We start from the raw sequence: 22,740 nt of genomic DNA, 5'->3' as shown, positions 1-22,740 counted from the left end.
GCCAGTGTGAAAGTAACCTAAATCTCAGTGACCCTTTAAGTCTGGCTCCTCTGCTAGCACTTTACTGTGGAATATAAATCACTAAGTCATACCTTTACTGACGATGTTACTTTTATAGTAAATGATCCCTGTTTACAAGTGTTCTAGTCTTTTGCATGGTTGCCAAGCAGCCAGCCAATATCTCTTTTAATGACCACCAAATCATTACATTTTCATGTGTTCAATATCCATAAATATGTATTGGGTCATAAGAATATACTGCAGAAAAGGAGCTCATCCTCTAAGCAGGTAGGAAAGGTGAAGGAAGAACAATAGTAAAGTGCAGAATAAAAAGGGTTGAAAATGTAATACACTCCTTATTTTGGCTTCTGAAAATGCATCAAGAAACCTGATTTTGTGGCCATACCCTTAGGCTGGGTTCACACTTGAGCGTTTTACAGCGCGTTCAAACGCGCTGTAAAACGCTCAACACATGAAAACCAATGCTTCCCTATGGCCCTGGTTCTCACTTGAGCGTTTTACAGCGCGTTCTAACGCGCTGAAAAACGCCCTACGCTCAAACAAGTTCTTGAGCTTCTTTGGGGCGTTTTGACGCGCGTTTGTGGCCATAGGACACTGCAGTCAATTACTCAAACGCGGGTTTACTATTGCAAAAAACGCACATAAAAACGCGCGACAAAAACGCGCGTTAAACGCGCATATCAAATACGCTCAGGTCTGAACCCAGCCTTAGGGCTGTTTCAGACGAGCGAGTCCATTGCGGGAATCACGCTCCGTGTGTGAGTGTGATCCTCTGCTCTGGACTTGCAGGAGCGCACGGCATTATCATGATTTATAATGCTGTGTGCCTCTGCATGGCCTTTTTTCCACAGAATAATAGTGACATAAAGCTGTCAGTATGATTCTGTAGAAATAAGGTCAAGCAGAGGCACACAGCATTATAAATCATGATAATGCCGTGCGCTCCTGCAAGTCCAGAGCAGAGGATCACACTCACACACGGAGCGTGATTCCCGCAATGAACTTGCTCGTGTGAAACAGCCCTTAGAATGTCAAAAGGGTGCAAAATTTTGAATTTCTTTTGTTCTTTTTACCAGTATAATTGCCAGACTGAAGAACACAAATTAGAAAAATCGCCCTGTTTTTTTATAATTTTTTTCAGAAACAGTGCCACGTCAGTCCATGGGCAGTGTGAATAGGGCTGAACTACATTACCAGACACAGCTCATGGAAGTGGAATTGCTCAAAGGGTTTCTGTCATGAGAAATAACGTTATGTAGCTGACCTACATTATGCTTTATAACTCCCTGCCTGCCGCCGTTCTCTTAAAATAAAGACTTTTACAATATGCTAATGAGCCTCTAGGTGCTATTAGGGCTTTGCTTCAGCACCTAGAGACTCGTGTCTCATAAATCCCGCACCTGCGCCGTCCCTTTTAGTATTCGGCACAGGCGCAGTGAGTGAAGGACGCGCTCCTGCTGCCGGCTTCCTTCGGCGCAGGTGCAGTGAGGAAGCTGGCAGAAGGAGCGCATCCTTCATTCACTGCGCCTGACGCCGAATACTAAACGGGACGGCACAGGTGCGGGATTTACGGGACGATGAGGAGAATTTGAAAGTCAATCAACTGGACCTGGGCGTGCCAAAGGGTAAGAAGACGGAGTCTCTAGGTGCTGAAGCAACGCCCTAATAGCACCTAGAGGCTCATTAGCATAGTTTTACAGTCTTTCTTTTAAGAGAACGGCGGCAGGTAGGGAGTTATAAAGCATAATGTTATATACTGCTGACATTAGCACTTCGCTAATGTAGGTCAGCTACATAACGTTATTTCTCATGACAGAAACCCTTTAAAGGAGGAAACACAAACTCTTTTTGACAATCATTAGTGTTGAGCGAATCGAAGCATCTGATGTGGAATTCGAAACAAAGTTTAGGAAAAATTTGATTTGCTGCGAAGCCAAATTTCCTTGCACTTTGTGGTAACGAATCAGATGTTTTCTAAAATGGCTGCTGCATGTGTTACAAAGTGAAAGTAAGAAGCCTGGAGAATGCAAAATGACCCATAATGCTGTGCAGCTAGCCAATCAGCAGATAGCCATCCCCTGTGATGTCACAGCCCTATAAAAAGCCTCATCCCCGAGATCTGCGCCATTTTCCTGAAAAGCGTTAATACGCTAGGGACAGTGTTGTCGAAAGCTTTTAATTGTACAATATTGAAAAGGGAGTGTTCAGGGAGATCTTAGTGAGAGTTTTTAGACACTGTAGGGAGAGCATAGGGAGACTGCAGGGACAGTGCAGGTTGAGTGTAGTCACTGTCTGCATCTTGTTGAACAGTTGACAAATTTGCAGTTAATGTCTTATTTTCTATATAGAATTACTGTGCCTCAGTATTAAAGGGTGGTCTAATATATCGTTGTCTGTATCTTATTGAACTGCTGACATAATCCCCGTTAATCTCTTATTTTATATATAGAATTACTGTGCCTCAGTATTAAAGGGTGGTCTAATATATCGTTGTCTGTATCTTATTGAACTGCTGACATAATCCCCGTTAATCCGTTATTTTATATACAGAATTACTGTGCCTCAGTATTAAAGGATGGTCTAATATATCGCCGTCTGCATCTTGTTGAACTGCTGGCACATTCGCAGTTAACCCCTTCTACCCCAGATGTTTTTTTTTACTTATTATTTTTCCGTTCACATAACCATATGAGGGCTTTTTTTTTGACAAGTTGTACTTTCCAACGCCTCCATTTAATATTGCATAGAATGTAGTGGAAATTGGAAAAAATGCAATTTTGCCAGTTTTACTTTTTTTACCACATTTATTATGCGGTAAAACTGAATTGTGTTCTTCATTTCCGGTCAGTATGAATCCAGCGATACCACATATGTATAGTTTTTCTTGTGTTTTGATACTGAAAATAAAAAGAAAAAAAACTTTCTTTTTTTTGCTCTTATTTTCTGACCCCCTATAACTTTTTTGTAGTTGTGTGTGGAGGTGCATGAGGGCTAATTTTTTCGGGGTGATTTGTACTTTTCATTACCATGCTGGGGTGTGTATAACTTTTTGATTGCTTTTTGTTTACATTTTGTGGGAGGAGTTTTGCCTTTTTTCATATGGGATTAATATTTTTATATTTTTATATTTTTTATTCTCATTTTGGGAAAAGGGGGTGGGGTGATTAGAATTTTTATATTTTTTTAGTATTTTTTTTATTTTTAAAACGTTATTTTATTTTTTACACTTTTTTTTATAGTTCCCATAGGGAACTATAACAAGCAATCATTAGATTGCTATTCCCATTTGCGTTGGAGTATATGAGAAAATTACTAGTTTCCTATGGAGCCCTGCTACAGGCAAGGGCTCCATAGGAAATACTGAGCAGCAGCTCCCTCACTATGACAGGGGCTGCTGAACACAAGCTTTGGCTCCTCTGATCGCTGCACAGCAGGAGCCGGAGCGTTACTGGAAGCGTGCGCTTCCGGTATTTAAAGGTATACAGGTTTGACCCCGGCATCTGAAGTGTAAAATGTCCGCGACTGGCATTACCGGTCTCGTTTAAATCCGTCAAATCTAATTTTTCAAAACTTCGCTCATCATCATTAATAATCAAGTATACCTCCCTTCCTAATATATCCAGGCTATTTAACTTCAGCATGGCATTATCTTTATATACAGTACGGTATTTATCTGTAGTGTGTTTAAAGCAACTCAGGACAAACAAGTGTTATACAATATAATAAAGTACTCTAACCACATATACTTTAGCTAGGGGAATTAAGGTCGATCAGTGGCCCATTCTGAACAAGTTATATTACGGATATTATCCATACACAGTGTGCACAGAGCAGCCTGTTTATAAGATGTAAGTATGGGTGAGCTCTCCGCAAAGACTCCATTATTGGCTATACATGAATGAAATATTAGCTTTAAAACACTCCAGGCTAACAGGAATAAAGCTTCACTGATTATTAATAATTGACATTGTTTGCATTATAGATACAGGACACTTCTGTAAATTGTCATTCTCAAACCATGGTTTATTTTCTGCTTCCCTTTCAGTGTCCAATACACCATATAAGGTACATTACCGCATACTGTAGGTCGTTTGCCATAAGTTCCGCCATACGGATAAGATAGCTGACAACTATTACTTCCCCTCCTGATGCACGCGTACACTCAGATTGTCTGACAGCATCCTATCTTGAAGGAAAATACATCATTTTACCTGTTTGGTATATGTTACTTCGGGGGGGGGAGGCGATGGACACATTTAGAGTATTAACCAGAAGCCTACCCAGTGTATATGCCAAACATGATATGTTAAAAGTCCCCAAAGGCCCTTTAAATGGGTCAATGTGTTGGGAATGAGTGTTCATACAAATGTTTTTCCCAATAATTGCCCTGTAAATGGTGCCAGCAATAACCTGACTAATGCTCAGTGATAGCATCTTTTATGTGGCATATTATTTGCTACCAGCAGATCACCCTGTGTAAATTACCACAAGAATGGAGGTCCCAGAGTGCCCCATGAGAATGGATCAGTGACATGTATGTGTGAAAAGCTGCTCCCTTGACTTCTATGGGAGTGCCAAGTGCAGCGGTGGTCATGAAGGTTCCATTCTCACGGGGCACTCCACGACCTCTAATGAGTGACTCCCGCAAGAAGTTGTGCAGGTACTAATGTGATTTAGATTTCAGTGGTGGGACCCCAGGAGATCAGACACTTACCTGCTATCCTATAGATAAGGGGATAAGTAATGTATTTTTTCTCCTTGCTATTTTTATTTCTGTTTCCCCATTGACTTTAATGGAAAAACACAATATAAAAGTCGAGACACTACTAACTTACCAAAAACTGCACGTACAGTACCTATTTCTCTCCCAGGACAGATAAAGCTCTATTCTAATAATAAATAAAAGCGGAGTAGCCATAAATAAAATAGAATAAAGTTTTTATGTAGGAAGATGCGATGTATCTCTTGTCTGCCCTTTATTAGTTAGTCCTATGCAGGAGCCCAGTTTGTCCTGGTATGTTATACTGGTTAAAGTCCTAAGCAAGAGCCCAGTTTGCCCTGGAATGCTATACTGGTCAAAGCCCTATGCAGAAGTCCAGTTTGCCCTGGCATGCTATACTGGTTAAAGCTCTATGCAGGAGCCCAGTTTATCCTGGTATGTTATACTGGTTAAAATCCAATGCAGAAGCCCAGTTTGCTCTAGTATGCTATACTGGTTAAAGTCCTATGCAGGAGCCCGGTTTGCTATGGTATGTTATACTGGTTAAAGTCCTATGCAGAAGCCCAGTTTGCCCTGGTATATTATACTGGTTAAAGTCCTATGCAGAAGCCCAGTTTGCCCTGGTATGTTATACTGGTTAAAGTCCTAAGCAAGAGCCCAGTTTGCCCTGGAATGCTATACTGGTCAAAGCCCTATGCAGAAGTCCAGTTTGCCCTGGCATGCTATACTGGTTAAAGCTCTATGCAGGAGCCCAGTTTATCCTGGTATGTTATACTGGTTAAAATCCAATGCAGAAGCCCAGTTTGCTCTAGTATGCTATACTGGTTAAAGTCCTATGCAGGAGCCCGGTTTGTCCTGGTATGTTATACTGGTTAAAGTCCTAAGCAAGAGCCCAGTTTGCCCTGGAATGCTATACTGGTCAAAGCCCTATGCAGAAGTCCAGTTTGCCCTGGCATGCTATACTGGTTAAAGCTCTATGCAGGAGCCCAGTTTATCCTGGTATGTTATACTGGTTAAAATCCAATGCAGAAGCCCAGTTTGCTCTAGTATGCTATACTGGTTAAAGTCCTATGCAGGAGCCCGGTTTGCTATGGTATGTTATACTGGTTAAAGTCCTATGCAGAAGCCCAGTTTGCCCTGGTATATTATACTGGTTAAAGTCCTATGCAGAAGCCCAGTTTGCCCTGGTATGTTATACTGGTTAAAGTCCAATTCAGGAGCCCAGTTTGCCCTGGTATGCTATCATGGTTAAAGTCCTATGCAGAAGCCCAGTTTGCCCTGGTATGTTGTACTGGTTAAAGTCCTATGCAGGAGCCCAGTTTGTCCTGGTATGTTCTACTGGTTAAAGTCCTATGCAGGAGCCCAGTTTGCCCTGGTATGTTATACTGGTTAAAGTCCAATGCAGGAGCCCAGTTTGCCCTGGTATGTTATACTGGTTAAAATCCAATTCAGGAGCCCAGTTTGCCCTGGTATGTTACACTGGTTAAAGCCCTATGCAGGAGCAGGAGCCCAGTTTGCCCTGGCATGCTATACTGGTCAAAGCCCTATGCAGAAGTCCAGTTTGCACTGGCATGCTATACTGGTTAAAGCTCTATGCAGGAGCCCAGTTTATCCTGGTATGTTATACTGGTTAAAATCCAATGCAGAAGCCCAGTTTGCTCTAGTATGCTATACTGGTTAAAAGTCGAGACACTACTAACTTACCAAAAACTGCACGTACAGTACCTATTTCTCTCCCAGGACAGATAAAGCTCTATTCTAATAATAAATAAAAGCGGAGTAGCCATAAATAAAATAGAATAAAGTTTTTATGTAGGAAGATGCGATGTATCTCTTGTCTGCCCTTTATTAGTTAGTCCTATGCAGGAGCCCAGTTTGTCCTGGTATGTTATACTGGTTAAAGTCCTATGCAAGAGCCCAGTTTGCCCTGGAATGCTATACTGGTCAAAGCCCTATGCAGAAGTCCAGTTTGCCCTGGCATGCTATACTGGTTAAAGCTCTATGCAGGAGCCCAGTTTATCCTGGTATGCTATACTGGTTAAAGTCCTATGCAGGAGCCCAGTTTGCTATGGTATGTTATACTGGTTAAAGTCCTATGCAGAAGCCCAGTTTGCCCTGGTATGTTGTACTGGTTAAAGTCCTATGCAGGAGCCCAGTGTGCCATGGTATGTTATACTGGTTAAAGTCCTATGCAGGAGCCCAGTTTGCCCTGGTATGTTATACTGGTTAAAGCCCTATGCAGGAGCCCAGTTTGCCCTGGCATGCTATACTGGTCAAAGCCCTATGCAGAAGTCCAGTTTGCCCTGGCATGCTATACTGGTTAAAGCTCTATGCAGGAGCCCAGTTTGCCCTGGTATGTTGTACTGGTTAAAGTCCTATGCAGGAGCCCAGTTTGCCATGGTATGTTATACTGGTTAAAGTCCTATGCAGGAGCCCAGTTTGTCCTGGTATGTTATACTGGTTAAAGTCCTATGTAAGAGCCCAGTTTGCCCTGGTATGTTATACTGGTTAAAGTCCAATGCAGGAGCCCAGTTTGCCCTGGTATGTTATACTGGTTAAAATCCAATTCAGGAGCCCAGTTTGCCCTGGTATGTTACACTGGTTAAAGCCCTATGCAGGTATGTTATACTGGGTAAAATCCAATTCAGGAGCCCAGTTTGCCCTGGTATGTTATACTGGTTAAAGCCCTATGCAGGAGCCCAGTTTGTCCTGGTATGTTATACTGGTTAAAGTCCTATGTAAGAGCCCAGTTTGCCCTGGTATGTTATACTGGTTAAAGTCCAATGCAGGAGCCCAGTTTGCCCTGGTATGTTATACTGGTTAAAATCCAATTCAGGAGCCCAGTTTGCCCTGGTATGTTACACTGGTTAAAGCCCTATGCAGGAGCCCAGTTTGCCCTGGCATGCTATACTGGTCAAAGCCCTATGCAGAAGTCCAGTTTGCCCTGGCATGCTATACTGGTTAAAGCTCTATGCAGGAGCCCAGTTTGCCCTGGTATGTTGTACTGGTTAAAGTCCTATGCAGGAGCCCAGTTTGCCATGGTATGTTATACTGGTTAAAGTCCTATGCAGGAGCCCAGTTTGTCCTGGTATGTTATACTGGTTAAAATTCAATGCAGAAGCCCAGTTTGCTCTAGTATGCTATACTGGTTAAAGTCCTATGCAGGAGCCCAGTTTGCTATGGTATGTTATACTGGTTAAAGTCCTATGCAGAAGCCCAGTTTTCCCTGGTATGTTATACTGGTTAAAGTCCAATTCAGGAGCCCAGTTTTCCCTGGTATGTTATACTGGTTAAAGCCCTATGCAGGAGCCCAGTTTGCCCTGGCATGCTATACTGGTCAAAGCCCTATGCAGAAGTCCAGTTTGCCCTGGTATGTTATACTGGTTAAAGTCCAATTCAGGAGCCCAGTTTGCCCTGGTATGTTATACTGGTTAAAGCCCTATGCAGGAGCCCAGTTTGCCCTGGCATGCTATACTGGTCAAAGCCCTATGCAGAAGTCCAGTTTGCCCTGGCATGCTATACTGGTTAAAGCTCTATGCAGGAGCCCAGTTTATCCTGGTATGTTATAATGGTTAAAGTCCAATGCAAAAGCCCAGTTTGCTCTAGTATGCTAAACTGGTTAAAGTCCTATGCAGGAGCCCAGTTTGCTATGGTATGTTATACTGGTTAAAGCCCTATGCAGGAGCCCAGTTTACCCTGGTATGCTATCGTGGTTAAAGTCATATGCGGGAGCCCAGTTTGCCTTGGTATGTTTTAACTGGTTAAAGCCCTATGCAGAAGCCCAGTTTGCCCTGGTATGTTGTACTGGTTAAAGTCCTATGCAGGAGCCCAGTTTGCCATGGTATGTTATACTGGTTAAAATCCAATTCAGGAGCCCAGTTTGCCCTGGTATGTTATACTGGTTAAAGCCCTATGCAGGAGCCCAGTTTGCCCTGGCATGGTATACTGGTCAAAGCCCTATGCAGAAGTCCAGTTTGCCCTGGTATGTTGTACTGGTTAAAGTCGCTATGCAGGAGCCCAGTTTGCCCTGGTATGCTATCCTGGTTAAAGCCCTATGCAGGAGCCCAGTTTGCCATGGAATGTTATACTGGTTAAAGCCCTATGCAGGAGCCCAGTTTGCCCTGGTATACTATCCTGGTTAAAGCCTCATGCAGGAGCTCATTTTTCCCTGGTAAGTCTTCCTCAATAAAGTCCCAGTTTGTCCAGGTATGTTATACTGGTTAAAGCCCTATGCAGAAGCCCAGTTTGTCCTGGTATGAGTCACGAACCAGCAAGTGTGAACCCACTGTGCCACGCATCCTACCTCCTCTAAGGGCGTTGCCTAAGTGAGCCCCTCGTTCTTCACATTTCCCCTGATGATGGGGATAGGCTTTCCCGAGAGGAACACCAGGTCACTACCTTTTGAGAAGGATTGGCACACGAGGCAGATGGTCCAGGTGGACCAGGAGGTACCAGAGCAAGGTACCAGAGGTACAGATGTAGTCAGCAGGCCGAGTCATAACCAGGAGCAACAGTGCAGATCCGAAGGATGAAGCAGAGGCGAAGTCAAACAAGCAGTAGGTCAGGGCAGGCGGCACAGGTACAGGTCAAGCAGTCCGGCTCGGCAACAGGAGAGTCAATGCAAGCAGGCAGGGATCAAACAGGTAGCAGAATCCAGAAACACAAGCACGGGTCAGGTACACAGTATTACAAGCAGAGAAATCAGTAACCTTAGCAGGACACAATAACCTTGACACTCTGGCATTTGGTAAGGGGGCTGAGCCACTTATATACATGCAGGAGGGCTAAGATTGGTCAGCGAGGTCACATTCCCTAACCCATAAAGCACAGGCAGTGATGCGCGCCGGCCCTTAAGGAAGTGCTGCAGGGAAGAAGCAGCAAGCATGCTGTGGCTAGGGCTGAAAGGAAACTATGGAGCGGATCCCAAAACAAACAATACCTGCAAGTACAAAGCCCAGGACAGCAGCGGTGAATGGAGAAGCAAAGGCAGCAGATCATTGCTGAACCCGATGCCCAGGACCGCAGCGGTAAGCACGAGAACAGCGTCGCACAGCAGCCGCTGTTACAGTATGTTATACTGGTTAAAGTCCTATGCAGGAGCCCCGGACTTTAGGTCTTAATAAATGTGCTCCCTATTTTCTTGGGCTTTTTGTTAGCTTGTAAAAAAAAACATGAAATTCATGCATTTTTTGCAAATGCTTTTAGATTTTTGTATTCTACATTTTTAGCATGCCTTTTTCCAGCCCTGTTTCAGGAGAAGCCTATGGGAAAATGCTTACGATAAAATGCCACACCTAGAGAATGCTGTGTTAGAAAATCAAACAACTTGGGCCCAAAAAAATACACGAAATGGGAAGAAAAACACATTTTATATTTCTTATATTTGACTTACTGCTAACACCGACAAGAAAAAAAAGCCTGGAAAATGGTGCAAAATACGAAGCAGCAATTTTGCAATGCATGAAACCATCCTTCAATGGTTTGTGCTGTGCCACGGCCTCTTCAACTTTCTGGTTGGCATGGTTGCTAGGAGTAGGATCCCTGCAGATCTTATTTTGATGACCTATCCTGAGGAGAGGTCATCAATACCCTGACATTGCACAACCCCCTTTAAAATACCTATCATATATCCTTTAATAATTAAGACTTGTGATGCCGATGAGGTAAAAGCTCAAGTTGCATAGAGGCTTTATCCGCTTCATCCGCTTCATAGGTAGCCAGGTAACTCCTGAACCACTACCAGCACACATTTTTGACACATAACAGGACCTTGAGTTATGTGACCCAATATTTGATCATAGTTGTTGATCGCAAGTTGTTTAACCAGACAGGGTTGTCATTTTGCTTCTGCAGTGATAAGTTAATTAGTTTTTCTCTGTGTCTTCAATAAATCTATTTCTCTACTCCTCTAAAGGATTAGATAAACTGATGACATTTAAAGTACTGAATCAATCCACCGTAGGCCCTCAGTATATTTACAGAATTACATGAAATGCTGCTACAAATCTATACTTGTAAATTATACATGATGTTGCTTCACAGCCCAAAAAATAATCCACATTTAGTTATTTGGTTGGTCACCAAAATCCCTCATGTTTATTGTGACGGCTTGTTGCATTTACGTGGGCGTACCTGCTGGGTGAAAGAAGCTATAAGCAAAAAGCCTGCAGTGAAAGTTGCATTGAGCTACATCTATGCATTAGGAATCATTTCCAACATCTAATGATGCTTGTAGAATGTAATCAGCTGGAGGCTGAGGAAAATTAATGCCTATGATTTTTCTCCCCCTCAGGTACATAGGAATCCCCTACAGTGAGCAACATGCTTTAAGGTAAGGTAATTTGGTTGTCCTTATCTTTGTTCAGTTTCTCCTTATATTAATACTTACCTTGTTTTTTTTTCTAGTTTTGGACTGACCTACTCAGGGGAAAACTAGGAACTTAAAGAAAAAAAACACCTAAATAAATAAAAGTGGCCCCATGTTGTAGGTAGGTTCAAAATGACAGAAGGAGGGGCAACACAAGTAGGCATAGACAACAGAAGTAGGCGGGGCCTGCAATACTGTAGTACAGCACAAACTACTACCCCAACAGAACCAAACACCACAGTGCACCATAAAACACTGCCAACCATGCCATAATATTCAACTGTATCATAGCTCTGAGGAACGAAGTTGAGTTCAGAAGGGCACCTGCGGCCGTTGGCCAAGTACGCAAAAAACAGATCTGCAAAAAATACGGATGATGTCCGTGTTAGTGTTGATCGAGCACCATAGTGCTCGGGTGTTTGGGTGTTCGGGCCGAACACATCGGGATGCTCTGATGCTCTACCGAGCACCCGAGTATAATGGAAGTCAATGGGAGAGCCCGAGCATTAAACCAGGCACCCCCTGCTCTGAAGAGGGGACCGTGCCTGGTTCATAGGAAAAGGTCAGAAATTGATGAAACACCACCGAAATGGTTCGGGAACAGCATGGGGAGGATGTCTGGATGCATCTTGGACTCCCAGGTCGCTGCTGGGAACGATGTTGTCCGAGTAGTGCGCCACTTTTACGGACTGACAATAATACGCACAAAACCAAAGATAAAATTGATTTTAGAGGAAAAATTGTTAGGAAACATTCTTTCCTGTATATTTACTTGTATATAAAGTGCAAGTGATGCCAAAAATTACAAGGAAGAGGCAATCCGATACAACCTGTATATCACATAAAGGAGGGCCTCATTCACATTGTGGTACAATTGTCCAGGTAGTGGGACTCCTACACTCATAAAGCCTATGCACTAAGTGAAAGGGCTGCCAAAAATTACAAGGAACCGGCCCTCCAATATACTCTTTATTACACATAAAGGAGGGCATCATACACAGCCTTGAAAAATCATGATTGATGGCCTGCTGGTGACCCTCAAAACATTTGGAGCAAGGGCCTGCTGATCTGACCATCTAAAACATTATGGGCGAGGACCTGTTGCCGCTTTGGTGACTCTAGATAACCTGGGCCCGATCGCACGTCCCAGTGACGGCAACGATCCATTCGGATGTCTGCCCTATCAACTTTTGATGTTATTTTCAGCGCCAACCATGGTGACCATGGGTAACGGGGAATCAGGGTTTGATTCCAGAGAGGGAGCCTGAGAAACAGCTACGGCTACCACTTTCAAGCAAGGCAGCATGCATGCAAATTACCTATTAGGTATAATTAGGTGAGGGCCTGCAGGTGAGATGACCCTCTAAAAGATTGTAGGTGAGGGTCTGCAGGTGAGCTGACCCTCAAACATTATATGCGAGGGCCTGCAGGTGAGCTGACCCTCTAAAAGATTGTAGGTGAGGGCCTGCTGGTGAGATGACCCTCTAAAAGATTGTAGGTGAGGGACTGCAGGTGAGCTGACCCTCAAACATTATATGCGAGGGCCTGCTGGTGAGATGACCCTCTAAAAAATTATATGCGAGGGCCTGCTGCTGAGCTGACCATTAAAAAAATTATGGGAGAGTGCCTGCTGCTTAGTAATGAGCGGCAGAAGTCATATTCTAATTTGCGATATTTCGCGAATATTTTGCAGAATATTCGTCGAATATTCGCGATTTCGAATATTCGTTATATTCTACATTCTTATTTTTTTACTCGAAAATTGGTAAGGTAATGATCGCGTAATATGCGAATATTAGGCGATCAATACAGGCGTGGGTCAAAAACGAACATGTAGCACTATAGAATATAGTTTTTAGAATATTCGTAATTTTTTCCATCTGAACACATGATTCCTCCCTGCTTCTTGCTTGTGGACCAATAAGCCATTGGCCCACAAGCAACTTAAGCAGGGAGGAATCATGACTTAAGATGGAAAAAAATGATGAATATTCTAAAAAACAAATATATAGCACTATATTCAATATAGTGCTATATATTAGTATTTTAGAATATTCAGCATTTTTTTCCATCTGAAGTGAACAGTGTTCAGTGTTCACTTCAGATGGAAAAAAATGACGAATATTCTAAAATATTATTATATAGCACTATATTGAATATAGTGCTATATATTCGTTTTTTTGTATATTGATCATGATTCCTCCCTGCTTAAGTTGCTTGTGGGCCAATGACTCATTGGCCCACAAGCAAGAAGCAGGGAGGAATCATGTGTTCAGATGGAAAAAATGACGAATATTCGATATGACAAATATATAGCACTATATTTTAAATATTCGCAAATTCTCGAGGTGGCGATATTCGAGAGAAAAATTTGCTTTTCGAATATTCGTGATCAGCACTACTGCTGCTTACCTGACCATTGAAAAAATTTACAGTGTTCAAGCAGGCCGGGTCGCCTGAATACTTCAGCTAGGAATAATAGAATAGGATTCCGGTTCTAATTTGTTGGTTTTCGGAACTGGGGCCATGATTAAGAGGGACGGCTGGGGGCATCCGTATTGCGCCGCTAGAGGTGAAATTCTTTGACAAACCAAAGCGAAAGCATTTGCCAAAAATCTTATGTACACTACATAGAGTCAAATTTAGGCCAAATAGGGGAAATAAATAAAATAGAGCCAAAGAGTTTACAGTGGCATGCAAAAGTTTAGGCACTCCTGGTCAAAATTACTTTTACTGTGAATAGTTAAGCAAACTGAAGATGAAATGATCTCCAAAATTCAGACCGTTAAAGATAACATATCCCCTTTGTATTTTAAGCAAAAACATTTTTTTTACATCTTACTAGGGATGAGTGGACCAGTGGATGTTCGGGTCAATTGGGACCTGAACTTTGGTACACTAAAATGGCTGTAAAATAGTTCGTAGTAAGGGCTAGAGGGCTGCAAAAGGAAGCAAAATGGGGATAAGAGCAGGACAATTGCCCTGCAAACAAATGTGGATAGGGAAATTACTTAAAATAACATAGAATAGAAAAAAAGAATAATCTTAAACTAGGAGGCGGAGGTCAAAGTGGAGTAGAAGGTTGAGGAGGCGGTGGACGTGGCGGTGTAGGTGGAAGTGGCGGTGAAGGAGGAGGAGGTAGCCAATACTGTTTTTGTTGTATTTTTTTTTATATATGTTTTTTTTTTGGGGGAAATAGATAGAAAAGAGAATGCAAAGAGGAAGTGCGCTGGAGTACAAAAATGGCTGGGGGCGGCCGGTATACTTGTCTACTCAGCACAAGGTATGGACAAGTCCTGTGGGATCATTGCCTGGTTCATTTTAATGAATGTGAGCTTGTCCACGTTAGCTGTGGACAGGCGGCTGCGCTTGTCTGTGCTCACCCAGGGCCGGCCTTTGGGGTGTGCGGGCTGTGCGGCCGCACAGGGCGCCATAGTAACAGGGGCGCTGGGCGGCCGACAGCTCGCAATGTAATCTGCGGCAGGCGAGGCTGTACTTGTGTTCTCCCTCGGGGCGCCCCCTCCATCTCCCCCTCCCCTGTCTGACCTGCCTGCTGCCCCCGCCGCTGTCAATAAGAAGAGAGACAGGAGGAGGAGGAGGGGAGGGGCTGTGGCCACTGCGCCACCAATGAAGAAAACTGACCTGAATACAAATACAGGAGGCGGGTGCCGGAATCAAATAGCCGGCACCCGACCTCTGTGACAGGGAGCTGCGATCAGCTGCAGTTGAGTTAACCCTTCAGGTGCGGTACCTGAGGGGTTAACTGCCGCTGATCGCAGCTCCCTGTCACAGAGGTCGGGTGTCGGCTATTTGATTCCGGCACCCGCCTCCTGTATTTGTATAAGAAACGTTGGTGGCACAGTGCCCCCCCTCCCCCTAACACCCCAGTATAAGAAACATAATTGGTGGCTCAGTGCGCCCCCCCCTAGTATAAGAAACGTTGGTGGCACAGTGCGCCCCCCCCCAAACACCCCAGTATAAGAAACAAACATAATTGGTGGCTCAGTGCGCCCCCCCTAGTATAAGAAACGTTGGTGGCACAGTGCGCCCCCCCCCCCAGTATAAGAAACATTGGTGGCTCAGTGGGAAGTGCCAATGAGGGTTAAAAAATAATTTAAAAAAATTAACTCACCTCCTCCAGTTGATCGCGTAGCTGCCGGTCTTTCTTCAGGACCTGTGGTGACGTCACTGAGCTCATCACATGACCCATTACCATGGTGATGGATCATGTGATGTATCATGTGATGAGCACAGTGATGTCACCACAGGTCCTTTGACAGGTCATGAAGAAAGAACAGAAGACGATCAATTGGAGGAGGTGAGTTAATTATTTTTTTATTTTTTAACCCTCATTGGCACTGCCCACTGCGCCACCAATGTTTATTATATTGAGGGGGGGGCGCACTGCGCCACCAATGTTTATTATATTGAGGGGGGGCGCACTGCGCCACCAATGTTTATTATATTGAGGGGGGGCGCACTGCGCCACCAATGTTTATTATATTGAGAGGGGGCGCACTGCGCCAATGTTTATTATACTGGGGTGTTGGGGGGGGCGCACTGCGCCACCAATGTTTATTATACTGGGGTGTTGGGGGGGCGCACTGCGCCAATGTTTATTATACTGGGGTGTTGGGGGGGCACACTGCGCCACCAATGTTTATTATACTGGGGTGTTGGGGGGGCGCACTGCGCCACCAATGTTTATTATACTGGGGGGGCGCACTGCGCACAACGATGGGTTAGGGAAATTTCACAGCAGAGTACGCATGCGCTGGGAGCCTTGCCGGCGGTTAGGGTAGGGAAAAAGCACTGGCCCGTACGTAATTTTTCCCTTCCCTAACCGCCGGCGAGACTCCTGGCGCATGCGCACTCTGCTGTGAAACTTCCCTAACCTGACGTTGTGCGCCTGCGCGGCGCTGCACACCTCCTCACGTCATGTCCGGTGCGACCGGAAGTGACGAGGGTAGGGAAATCTCACGAAGTAGGGAAGTATGACATTACACCGGCCTTTGGGGTGTGTGGGCTGGTAACTACTTGGTTGGATAGTCAGCCAGCCTATGCCATGATGCCAGCAACAAGCAGTGTTTTTTTTTTTTTTTTTGGGGGGGGGGGTGCCACAAGGTTAGCTCGCACAGGGCGCCTGGACACCTAAGGCCGGCCCTGTGCTCACCCCACCTGCCGTGCTAAACACACGTTTGGATAATACACTTGCTGCAGGGCAGGCCAGCACCTCCAAGGCGTAAAGGACAAGTTCAGGCTATGTGCCCAATTTGGAGACCCAGAAGTTGAATGTGGCAGACCCATCAGTCAGTACGTGTAGGCATATGCACACGTACTGTTCCACCATGTTGCTGAAATGGTGCCTCCTGCTAAGATATTCTGTATCAGCTGGTGGTGCTGGTTGTTGCGGAGTTCTGACAAAGCTTTTCCACATTTCGGCCATGCTAGCCCTTCTGAGGTGCTGGCGGTGCCCCAGCTGCATTGGCGACTTCTTCCTTCTCCTCTGCCTTCGCCTTGTGCTTCCACTGAGCCCCCGCTGTCAGGTGTGAATGCCATCAGCAGCGCGTCTACCAGCGTGCGCTTGTACTCGTGCATCTTCCGATCACACTCCAGTGACGGAATTAAGGACAGCAAGTGGCCACCCAGTAATCAGCACTAGTTAGAATGTGGGCAACTCGGCGGTCTTTGCGCAGGCACTGCAGCATTTAGTCACTCGTGTGCCAGGCTGCCCAGAGGACAAGCTGTCCTCTGTGGGAAGTGTATCATCTGTGTCCTCTGTATCCTCCTAGCCACGCTCCATTGATGCCCATAAACTGCTTTGGGTGCCACCCTGCTGTGAACACGGTTCCTCATCATCATCATCATCCTCCTTATCCTGCCCTGGCTGGACAGTTGTTTACCTGGCCTCTGTTGGTGCAGGAACCCACCCTCCGAGCCACTTGTGAATGACTGGCCTGATAAACGTGGAAATGATCCCTCTTCCACCTGTGCCACATCCTCTTCCATAATCGCCCAAAGTGTTTTTTCAAGGAGTCATAGAAGTGGGATAGAAACGCTGAGGACTGCGTCATCGGCACTGGCCATGTTGGTGGAGTACTCAAAACAGTGCAACACGGCACACACATCCCGCATGAAGACCCACTTGTTGGTGGTGAAGTGGTGCTGCTCCGCAGAGCGACTCACCCGAACGTGCTGCAGCTGAAACTCCACTATCACCTGCTGCTGCTCGCACAGTCTGTACAGCATGTGCAAGGTGGAGTTCCACCTTGTGGGTAAATCTCATATGAGGTGGTGAGCGGGAAGGCCGAAGTTACGCTGCAGCGCAGATAGGTGAGCAGCAACAGGGTGAGAATGGCAAAAGCGCGCACAGACGGCCCTTTCTGCAGAAGCTCTGACATATCGGGGTCATTTTTTCAGGAACCTCTGCACCACCAAATTCAGCTCATGCGCCAGGCAAGGGATGTATGTCAAACTAGCCCCAGAGCTGCTAGAGATTTCGCCCCTTATCGCACACCACCAGGCCAGGCTTGAGGCTCAGCGGCACCAACTACTCATCGGTCTGTTGTTCCATGCCCGTCCGCAGTACCTAGTGTGCAGTTAGGGAGATATAACTTCTCTGCCCGTGCTTACTGGTCCACGTATTGGTAGTTATGTGGACCTTGCCACAGATGGCGTTGCGCAGTGCACACCTAATTTTGTCCACCACTTGGTTGTGCAGGGCAGGGATGGCTCGCCTGGAAAAGTAGTGGCGGTTTGGAACCACATACTGTGGGACAGCCACCGCCATAAGGTTTTTAAAATTCTCTGTCTCCACCAGACGGAATAACAGCATTTCAAAGGTCAGGAATTTTGAAATGCTGGCATTCAGGGCCAGGGATCGCTGGTGGGTAGGGGGCTAATTCCTCTTTCTCTCCAGTGTTTGGGGGATGGACAGATGAACGCTTCCATGGGACAGTGTGGAGATGCTTGGTGACGGTGGGGGAGGTGGTGGTGTTGCTGCCACATCCTCTGTTTGCGGGGTGGCCGGTGCCACTGTCACTCCAGAGGAGGAGGAAGAGGCCGAGACTGCAACAGAAGAGGGAGAAGGAGGAGCCAGAGATCTTTTGTGGTTTTTGAGGTGTGTACTCCACTGCAGCTCGTGCTTTGCATTTAGATGGCTGGTCATGCAGGTGGTGCTCAGGTTTAGAACATTTATGCCTAGCTTCAGGCTAGGTGGATGGCCCACAGAAACCCCACCAGCAGAGTCATCAAAAAGCATAAGAGACTGCTGCATGACTTGGGTGATTTGCAAGGGGTTGAGGAGAAAGACAAATGCCCATGGGCTGCACGTGCCAACTTTGTGGTTTCAGCAGGGTGGGTGGGAGACAATGTGAAGGAACTGGAGGCAGTGTCAGCCATCCAATCTACTACCACCTCTACTTGTTCTGGCCTCACCATTCGTACACCCTTATTCGGGCCTACAAAATGACGCTGAACGTCCTATCGCTTATGTGCACCTGAGGAAGGTGTTTCATTTGAGCATGTTGCTGGCACAGTTCGACCACATCCTCTCTCTGCAACAGGAACTCCATCAGCACCAGCAGCACCACGACCAAGGCCACGTCCCTTATTTGATGCTCTCCTCATTCTTTAAGGTCACCCACCGAACTAACAGACAAATTAACTATATTAATTTCCCTGTCACGTATGCAGTGCAGGTGTACCTCACACCAAAAATGTTTATACCCTGTATGTCACCGGCCGAACTAAAATTCAGATTAACTATATTAATTTCCATGTCACATATGCAGTGCAGGTGTATCTCACACCAAAAATTGGTAAATGTCACCAGCTGAACTAACTCAGATTAACTATATAAACCCCTTAAGGCCCAGAGGTTTTATTTTTTTGTTCACATAGACATATGAGGGCTTGTTTTTTGCAGGACAAGTTGTACTTTCCAACGCCACCATTTAATATTACATATGATGTAGTGGTAAGCGGGGAAAAAATTCCAAATGGGGTAAAATTGCAAAAAAAAAAGCTATTCCACCACAGTTTTTTTTTTATTTACGACGTTCTATGTGCGATAAAACTGACCAGTTACTTTTATTCTACAGGTCAGTACCAATCCTGCGATACCTTATATGTATCGTTTTTCTTGCGTTTTGTTAGTGATAAAAAAAAATGTAAACGTGGGGAAAAAAATCAGTTTTTTTTTTTGTTGCCATATTTTGACCCATATTACTTTTTTGTAATTATGTGTACGGAGCTGTTTGGGGGCTCATTTTTTGCGGTGCGATCTAAACTTTTCATTGATACCATTCTGGGATGTGTATGACTTTTTGATCACTCTTTATTTATTTGTAGAAAATGAAGCGTCCAAAAACTGCGAATCGTCCATTTGAACACTTTTCTCTGTTTTGCTGTTTGCCGTATGGGGAACATATTTTTAGATTTTGATACTATGGGCATTTTCTCACATAGAGACACCCATGATATGTATTTTTTTTAGTTATTTTATTTTGGGAAAAGGGGGGTGATTTGAATTTTTATGTTTTTATTTTTTTTACACTTTTTTATAGTTCCCATAGGGAACTATAACAATCAATCATCTGATTGCTATTATCATAGACTCCAATGCACTTGCATTGGAATCTATGATGATTTCACTACTTTCCTATGGAGCCCTATTACAGGCAAGGGCTCCATAGGAAATACTATGCAGCAGCCTCCTGTCATTCATAAAAACAGGGGCTGCTGCATACACACTCTGGCTCCTCCGATCGCCACACAGGGGAGCCGGAACACAACCAAAAGCGAAAGCTTTCAGTTTTCAACGCGCTCAGATGCCGTGGTCAGGATTTCCCACGGCATCTGAGGGGTTAAATGTCCACAATCGGCATTACTGCCGGTTGCGGACATTAGCCACGGGTGTCTGCTAGAAGAAGCAGGCGGCCACCTGCGGCTATGGCGCCCTCAGCAGGCATGAGCGGGCGCCATCTTTAAACACCCATCCAGCGCCGTACATGTACAGCGCTGGGCATGAAGTGGTTAAGTTCCCTGTTACGTATGCAGTGCATGTGTATCTCACACCAAAAATTGGCATATGTCACCCATCAAACTAACAGAGGGATTAAATACTATATTTTTGTGTTAGGGGTACAAAAATGGTGCATTGCACCCACAAAAAAATCCCTATAGGTCACCGACAGAATTAACAGCCAGATTAATTATTATATTTCTGTGTCAGGGGTGCAAAGCTGGTGTATTGCACCCACAAAAAATCATTCTAGGTCACCCACAAAACAAATAGCCAGATTCCTAACACTCTCCCTCCCTTCAGCTGCCTGCTTCCTATCCCTGCGCTTCTCAGAGCTGATGGGCGGTGCTACACGTGAACCAGCTTGTATAGAGGCTGGGTCACATGATGCACCGGCCAATCACAGCCATGCCATTACTAGCCATGGCTGTGATGGCTTCTAAGTGCCCACAGCTTAAAAGCTTGTTGATTGGCTGCCCTGCAGCCTTCCAAAAGCTTTATTAAATGCCCGAACACCGAACTCGAACCCGAACTTTTCCAGCAAAATTTACAGTTCGGGTTCGCTCAACACTATCTTTTACATTTTCAAAATAACAAAAAAGGAAAAGGACCCAAGGCAAATCTTTAGGCACCCTGCATGGTTAGTATCTAGTAGCCAGGGGCGTAACTATGGGGAAATCAGGGGAAGCAGCTGCTTTCAGGATTAAATATTTTGTTGTCAGGGCGTCCTCAACAGCATTATACAATGAGATTATATGCAGAGAAACGGAGAGAGCGGCTGCCGGCCTCATCTCAGAAAGCGATCTTGAATAGCCACAGGAGTGGAGGTTGCACAGGCGGAGGGGGTTGAGAAGAAGTGCTGGTGGGGGCACCGTTCAAATATTTGCTGTGGGGCCCAGTCATTAGTTACGCCACTGCAGTAGCACCTCCTTTGGCAAGTATAACAGATTGTAATCGCTTTTTGGAGCCAGCCAAGAGCCGTTCAATTCTTGTTTGAATGAAGAATGTATTCAATAAAATTGCAGCAAATTCTGGAAGCAAACCTGACACGTAAAGCTGAAAAGAGGATGGCTTCTATAATGATCTTAAACACACCTCAATCCACAATAGAGTACCTTAAAAGACGCAAGATAAAGGTTTTACCATGGCTCTCACAATCTCCTGAGCTGAACATCATTGCAAATCTGTAGGCAGACCTCAAAAGAGCAGTGCATGCAAGACGGCCTAGAAATCTCACAGAACTGAGACTTTTGCAAGGAAGAATGGAGCAAAATCCCTCAAACAAGAATTGAAAGTTTCTTGGCTGGCTACTAAAAGTGATTACAATTTGTGATACTCGCCAAAGTATCCAAGTTCCTTTTTTGTTATTTTGAAAATGTAAAAGATTAAAATAACAGTATTTTCTTAAAATACTAAGGGAATGTGTCATCTTTACCGTTATGCCTTTTGGAGATCATTTCATCTTCAACTTGCTTAACTGTTCAAGTAACAGTAATTTTGACCAGGGGTGCCACAAATTTTACATGCCACTGTATATTACTAATATTTGGTATACAATTGGGAGTTGTAATAAAGGTTTTTGCATGTCATTGCATCATGTTACTGACAGATTTTTCCTTCCTCTGAGACTGACCATCATGTTGTGCCCCTACGTCACCATGTCATATTGATTCAACAAAAAAGACGAAGTAATAATATTTTCTTTTCCGGCGCTGAGTTCCGTCCTAGGGGCTCAAATCCGGAAAAGAACTGATCAGTTTTATCCTAATGCATTCTGAATGGAGAGTAAGGGTACTTTAACACTAGCGGCAGGACGGATCTGACAGGCTGTTCACCATGTCGGATCCGTCCTACCGCTATTTCACCGTGCCGCCGGACCGCCGCTCCGTCCCCATTGACTATAATGGGGACGGGGGCGGAGCTCCGGCGCAGCACGGCGGTGCATGGCGAAAGCCGCCGGACTAAAAAGTCCTGCATGTCCGACTTTTTAGTCCAGCGGCTTTCTGTTCTGAGAACGAACCATTTTCTCTATGGTCCCAGCAAGTGAGCTTAATCAACTGATGTGCACGCAAAGGACACTTGACCAATAACGACAGGCCTGTCTAGGAATTGCCTCAGCCCGACCAGGACCTCCGGCAAGCATAATCAGCTGACCGGTAAGGAACGCCTCTTCCGCATCACGTGAGACGCTGCGCCGACGCTTGCTTCACCACCACGCGGGACGCCGTGTGAAGGGTGAGGAGGAGCAGGGCAGAGGAGAACGCCGTGAAGCGGGAGGCCGGTAAGAGACGACCGACTACTGGGAGGCGGGCGAGTGGCACATCGAGAGTCTGGTAAGAGACATTTACTTGTAGCTCCGGACTAAACAATACATAGCCGTCTGGCTGATACACCCAGCGCAGCTCAACTGAGCAGCAAGGTTGAATTGACTGTATGGTGATATCGGAACACAACAGGAATAAGATACACAAAGCTGTATGGACTGCTCTCATCAACTGATTACACTATTGCACCTCAAATGAGAATTGTATCATTATGCTATATATTGAATAGCCCTTCCAGAGAAATATAGTGCTGCAAATCTAAGGACTTACTTTCCTTGAATCT

General features: G+C 45.1%; 1 protein-coding gene across 3 annotated transcripts in view; it reads right to left on the bottom strand.

Moving 5' to 3' along the window:
* BANK1 (B cell scaffold protein with ankyrin repeats 1) overlaps window positions 1–22,740 on the bottom strand; it is a 713,259-nt gene that overhangs the window by 587,115 nt on the left and 103,404 nt on the right. The gene's annotated exons all lie outside the window — the stretch shown is intronic.

The sequence above is a fragment of the Bufo bufo genome, chromosome 2, assembly GCF_905171765.1.
Source record: "Bufo bufo chromosome 2, aBufBuf1.1, whole genome shotgun sequence".
Classification (NCBI taxonomy): domain Eukaryota; kingdom Metazoa; phylum Chordata; class Amphibia; order Anura; family Bufonidae; genus Bufo; species Bufo bufo.
Note: the sequence above shows the minus strand (reverse complement) of the source record. Positions and strands in the feature narration are given on the sequence as shown.